Here is a 7,133-nt window from a genome sequence, read left to right on the forward strand (position 1 = left end):
AGTTGTGGTATTTTTATGCAATGGAGTATTACTCAGCTACTAAAAAAGATAAGACTTGAGGCTTTTGTAGGTAAATGGATGCAACTAGAGACCATACTCAGAAGAGAAATAAATCGGACCCACATATGTAAACATCATATTGTATCCTTGGTGTAGGAACCTGAAAGACTAGGTGAAACTCAAAATGTACAATAGATGATAGGAAAGGGAGAGAAATTGCTCAAAGGAAGGGACAACTGGGATGAGGAAAAGAAGAAAACAGGAAGAAGGAATGCAAAACATAAATATATATATGAATAGCTGCGATGACTGTATTGCTGTTGTCTGATGGTGTATTGAAATAAAACTTAATGATTACAATTTTTTATGTTTTCATCGACTTTGTATGCTTGTGTCTGGTGGTCTGAGCAACTGATTTGAAGGTAACAATATGCACTGGAATTACAATGGTGAACTCCTACCATCTTGTCTAGTGAAACTCTGTATTATCTCTAAGGTTTTATTGAAGAATTATTTTCTTATTCTCTTTAATGGTTTGAGCAACCTTTCATTCTTACATCTGATAATCTGAGCAATGTAATTGAGGATAGCGATATGCAATGTAACAACCACTGTTGATTTGTATTAATTTGTCTTGAGACTCTGTATCACTTTGAATGTTCTTGCTTTGATCTGTTTATGTTCATGATACTGGTATGCTGCTACTGTTCTATGTTTTTGTTTGTTTGTTTCTCATGTACTTCTCTCTTTAAAATAAAAATTAAAAAAAAGAAAAAAAGTGATGGCAGTGATAAAGCACCACCACCATGATTGAGTGGAAAGTTCTAAGCCTTTAGATAAACTTGTAGGTACTTCTTTGGAAAAGGCATTTCCTTTGGTCTTTGGTAGTACAGAAAAATACACCTTAGACTCTTCCCCTAAGCCTCAGTCAATTTTTAAATACTTCTTAAAGGCCTTAAAGGCCAAAACAACTGTTAACTTCTTTCAAACACACCAGCAATAACTAAAACTTTCAGAAAAAGAAAGCAGCCGGGCATAGTGGCGCCTGCCTGTAATCCCAGCACTCGGGAAGTTGAGGCAGTAGGATTGTTGTGAGTTCGAGACCAGCCTGGGCTACAAAGTGAGCTCAAGGCCAGCCTGAACTGCAGAGTGAGACCCTGTTTAAAAAAAAAAAAAAAAAAAAAGCAAATTGCTTAGGCAATTTTTTGTCATCCCAGACTTATTTGTCCCTAATATAGATGTAGAGGGAAACTACCACTTCCAGATCATGCACAGTATCATTTTTTGGTATAAGCTTTGATTTATTACCTTTTTAAAAAAATGAGTAACACTTCACACAAGAAGTAAAAATGACTAATAAAGAAAGAAATGTTCAGAATCACTGACCATTAGAGAAATGCAAATTAAAACAACACCGAGATTCCATCTTATCCTAGAAAGAATGGCTATCATCAAGAAATCAAACAATAACAGATGCTGGTGGGGCTGTGGGGAAAAGGAACCCTTCCACATTGTTGGTGGGAGTGTAGACTGGTGTAACCACTATGAAAATCAGTATGGAGATTGCTCAAAAAGCTAAATCTACCAAATTCCATTTGATCAAGCTATTCCTCTTCTAGACATCTTCCCAAGAGAGCTAAAGACATCATGTTATAGTGATACATGCACACCCATGTTTGTAGCAGTAAAATTCATAATAGCTAAGTCTTGGAAGCAAGCTATATATCCATCAGAAGATGAGTGGGTAAATAAAACATGGTATTTACACACCATGGAGTATCACTCTGCATGAAGGAACACGTGAATCATTTGCAGAAAAATGGGTATATCTTGTGACCATAATGTTAAGTGAAATAAATCAGCCACACAAGCTTAAATATCTCTTGTGTGAGAAACCCAAATTATAAATAAAGAGATACAAATGAAGAGATAGATAATAGAAAGTAGAGAGATAAATCTTTCTCAAATGGGAAGAGGATCAAGAGATGGAGGAAGAGGGGAGGAAGGAAAAGGAAAGGGAATGTAAGAAGGAACTGAAATGTATTATATACAGGTAGCAAATCTGCACGAGGAATGTAGACATTATGTACTATAAAGATGTACTTACATAATAAAAATTCTAAGTGAGATTGGATTGGAAGCAAATCAGATAGAATAGAGTCCATTTTTATTTTTATGGCCAAGAGAAAACAATACCCTAAATCAATGAATGCCCAAATCAGTTACTCAGCTAAACACACACACACACGGTGAATACATTCTATCTTATAGCCTGTTGAAGAACCAGGAGATCAGTTCCATCGTTAATATCTTATAGTATAAGAGCTGGGGATTTAGCTCAGCGGCACAGCGCCTGCCTGGCAAGCGCAAGGTCGTGAGTTCAATTCCTAGTACTGGAAAAAAAAAACAAAAAAAGTATATATATATATATATATATATATATATATATATATCTTATAGTACAGTACTAGTCAAATATGAAGATCTTTCTTTTGAAAAGCTTTGTCGTAGTATGACACCAAAGTACTTGATTAAAATTAAATATTAAGTCAACTTTAATTCCTATAATATAACATAAAGGTAGAAATGAATATCATAAGCAAAATGCATTCTTTGTATGTTTGTGTTCTTTTGTTTAAATTTGTTCTGTGTATGTGTGTGTCACTCATACCTCCAACTCATACTTGGGTACCTACTACGTGTTCATCCATACTTGGTGTCTTAGTTACTTTCTTACTACTGGGACAAAATACCCAGTGTCCACAAGTCAGAGGGGAAAGGTTCATTTTAGCTCAGTTTGTAGAGGTTTCAGGCCGTCTCAACTGGCTCCGAGGCAGGGCAGCGTAGCAGAACAGCATGGCAGAGGAGAAGCAGTCCATGGCAGGGCAGGTAGGATGCAGGAAGCAGTGAGCTTGCCCTCGTTCTTTCCATTGTGTTCAACTCAGGCCATAAACCTGAGCTACAGGGTAAGACCCAGGGTGAGCCTTCGCTACTCATTAATCCCGTTACCCACAACTATGCTAAACCGAACAGTGGACTCATCCAGTTTGTATGTGTTTGGGTCCCTCTAAAGCCTCGTGCAATCACACCTGGCACTTTTTAAGAGGTGGCGAGATCTAGAGTGTAGATTCATAGTGCAAGGCTGTACTGACTTACAGTGCAGTGCTAGGTAAGGGTGATAGGATTAAGGTTGGGTGATTTCTAAATCAGTCTGCTGACTGGTTTGCCACCACTCAAATCCTGGTAGCCGGGATACAACGTAAGGCACAGAAAGAGGCTTGTCTCCTTCCTTGCTTGTTTTGCTGTCCTCTGCCTGCCATGAACAGTTTCTCCTCTGCGATGCTTGTCTGCCCTGCCACCCTGCTTTGGGACCAGCAGATCATGACTGAAATTTCTGTCAGCTAAATAAACCTTTCCTCCTTTAACTTTGTTTTTTTTTTTTGTTTGTTTGTTTGTTTTTTCCAGTACCAGGAATCGAACTCACGACCTTGTGCTTGCCAGGCAGGCGCTGTGCCGCTGAGCTAAATCCCCAGCCCCAAATGACTAATGGGCTTTTTTTTTTTTTGGTACCAGCAATCGAACTCAGGACCTTGTACTTGCTAGGCAGGTGCTTGTGCCGCTCGGCTATATCCCTGACCCCCTTCTTCCCTTTTGGAAAGCTGACCTCAGCCGCCTTAAGCTCAGCATCTGCGTGTTTCTTTCCGACAGGCTAGTTTTCCTGCAGAGGCATTGCTGTTTCGCCCTCACATTCATCTGCGTTGAGGAGAGGAGGAGAGGGCAGTTTAAGCTCCCAGCATCACAAAGCTGGAGAAGCAGTCTATGTCTAAAAGAAACTCCTTGGGGGCTGGGGATATAGCTCAGTGGCATAAGCGCCTGCCTGGCAAGTGCAAGGTCCTGAGTTTGATCCCTGGCACCATAAAAAAAAAAAAAAAGTAAAAGAAACTCCTATTTTTCAAAGATCCACTTTACCATCGTGGTTACATATTGAGGGTGATCAGACTTCAAAGATACTATGTCTTGCTAAACTGACTTAGTAGAATTTTTTCCTAGAACTAGAATTTAAAAGAAAACAGATAGAAAAAGAAGGGGGACAAGGAGCAGGTGGATGAGGAGGCACACAGACAGACCTAGGGAAAAGTTCAATAGCCTAAATAAAGTTTGGTCAAGAAAAGAATCTTAGCCAGGCATGGTGGTACATGCCTCTAATCCCAACTTTTGGAAGGCTGAGGCAGGAGGGTCACCAAGAGTTTGAGGCCAAATTGGGCTACTTAGTGAGCTCAAGGCCAGCCTGAGCTACAGAGTAAGACCCTGTCTCAAAAAATAAAGAGCCTTAGCTGGTGAGATGACAGCACTTGTACTCTCAGCTACTTGTGAGGGTGGCAGGTTCGAGGACAGCTTCTGCAAATTAGCAATGCCTCGTCTCAAAACAAAAAGTTAAAAAGGCCTGGGGAGAGAATACCAGCACTGAGGAGGCTGAGGCAGGAGGACCACCATAAGTATGAGGCCAGTCTGGGTTACATAGTAAGGTCAAGGCCAGCTTGAACTGCATAGTGAGATCCTGTCTCAGAGAGAGAAAGAGCTCGGGATGTAATTCAGGTGAAAGCCCTGGGTTGTCTTCAGTACTGGGATGGGGGGTGCAGAAAAGAGGAAAGTAAAGAAAAGAGAGCAAAATAAAAGAAATCTGCATCTGCAACAAGGCTGAGTCAGCCTTGGACAATGGGAAGGTTATAGTAAGTTTCATCTGGTCCATAATTGTGTCCCCCATGAAAGCAATATCCCTAGGAACCCAAGTGAACCAAAACATTAATTTTTTCTTTGGGATCTTGGAATTGCAACTCTGGAGACAGAGTTTCAGATAGCTCTGAATCCACGTTCTGATCGAAGTAAGAGAATGAGAACTTGTACAGGCAGAAGTTACATATTGTTGTTTCCAGAGTTTTAGGGGAAAGGCCCTGGCTTGGGGGTCCCAACTGAGCAGGTTCAGCCCCCCATCTCAAAGTGCCAATCAAAGAGACAAACAGGGGCTGGGGATTTAGCTCAGCGGCAAAGCGCCTGCCTGGCAAGTGCAAGGTCGTGAGTTCGGTTCCCGGTACCAGAAAAAAAAAAAAAAAAGAAAAAAAAAAGAAAATATCTTGCTGGGGCTAGGGATTTAGCTCAGCGGCAAAAAGCGCCTGCCTGGCAAGCGCAAGGTCGTGAGTTTGGTTCCCGGTACCGGAGAAAAAAAAACCCAAAAAAAAAAGAGACAAACAGTAATAAAGTGAAGTAAATGGAGCTTTCATCAGTGTAGCTGCACTGGGAAACATGGAAACGTCTACTCACATAAGATCTGGCTTGGCTGGGGATAAGCTCAGCAGTGCAGCGCCTGCCTGGCAAGCTCAAGGTCCTGAGTTCGATTCCTGGTACATCTCAAAAAATCTGTCTTCAAGGAGATGACAAGAACTTTGAGATTTTCATAAAACAAAGGACAGCAAAGTCAACGGCCAGGTGTATGTTCTTGCTTGCATCTAGATGCCCCCCAGCAGCTTCACGTGTGCATAGGTGGGACTTTTCAGCGGTGTGTAGCTCTAGGGCAGGGGTGGCAACCCTGCAGCATGAGTGCCACGGCAGGCTGTCTGCTATCACTGAAAGCTCTGAAAAGTTTCCCATCCCTGCTTTAGAGTGTGTGAATACAGATAAACGGTGTATGATAACTAAATTAGTATGTTAATTGCTTTAGTATATTTCTGGATATGCTGTATATAGCGTATTTCTGTGGATAACGGGGAGGCCGACCCTGGGTGAGAGCGACACTAATTAATAGGCTTGTACCCTTGTTATGGTTGATACATTGGGTCCACTTGAGTCTAGAAGCTTAACTAAATAACTGGGGAGTGCTACACTCTGGGGTGAAAAGGACATCCTGCCCTTGCTGCTGCTCTAGATGTTGTTCACTGCGGCAATATGAGAAGTTTAGAAGGTGAACTGTGTGACTCAGCAGGGAGCCAGGTGCTTACTTTGTGTTCATCCTGAGCCTGTGCAGGAGGAGGGCACTCAGAGGACGTGGGCTGGGCAGACAGCTGATACACAATATAAGGAGGGAAAAGAGGCTTGCTCCCCGTCTATTTATAAGGAGGGAAAAGAGGCTTGTTCCCCGTCTATTTATAAGGAGGGAAAAGAGGCTTGTTCCCCGTCTATTTGCTCTTGCTGCTTTTGCTGTCTTGTCCTGCATAGAAGTGTTGCCCTTGGGCCTTGTGCCACCCTGCCTTGGAGCCAGCTCATTATAGACTGAAATCTCCACAAACTGTGAGCTGAATAAACCTCTCCTTCCTTAATTTTGGGCGTTGGGTAATTTGTCTCAGTGTCTTGGTTACTTTTCTCTCATTGCTGGGACAAAATACCTGACGCCCAAAATTAAGGAAGGAAAGGTTTATTTTGCTTACAGTTCATGGAGGTTTCAGTCCTTACTTGGCAGATTATAAGGCAGACTGGCACCTGGCAGAGGGCTGCAGCTCAGGGCGGCAGAACACAGCAAAAGCAGCAACCACACACCAGGGTGGAATGGCGGGGGAGGAATGGCCTCAAGCAGTTTCTTCCTCTCCCTTACATATGCAAATTATCCACCCCAGGGTGGGTGCAGCTCTCACACCCATAATTAAACTCTAATAGGCTGCCCCATGGCTGCATGAGGCTTTGGGGAGACACACAGACAAACCATAACATTCCACCCCTAGCCCCCCAAAGACTCATGCCCATCCCTTTATACAAACAGCATTTAGTCCATCTGCAAGAGTTGCCAAAGTCCTAACAGTTGCAGCATTGCTGAAAATTCCAAGTCCCAAGTCTCTTCCAAGATGTAAGGCAAACTCTTAGCTGAGAGCCCCTGCACAAATGAAAAGTTAAACACTTCCAACATTCAATGGCACAAAATAAGTAGTACCATTCCAAAAGGTACAAACAGAGGGACACAGAGCATTGGGACCAAAGCAAGTCCAAAATTCAGCAGGGCTAACATGTCCTGTAATTCCACATGTGGCATCTGAAGTAACTTGTGGCACATTGTGAGCTCCAAAGGGTTTGCATGAGTCCACCCCTGTGGCACTTCCAGTGGTTACAGCTTCCATGGCTTCTCTCTTAGGCCTGCTTTGCTCCCTCCT

The sequence above is a fragment of the Chinchilla lanigera genome, unplaced genomic scaffold, assembly GCF_000276665.1.
Source record: "Chinchilla lanigera isolate Chin_1 unplaced genomic scaffold, ChiLan1.0 scaffold00026, whole genome shotgun sequence".
In the NCBI taxonomy this organism is placed as follows: domain Eukaryota; kingdom Metazoa; phylum Chordata; class Mammalia; order Rodentia; family Chinchillidae; genus Chinchilla; species Chinchilla lanigera.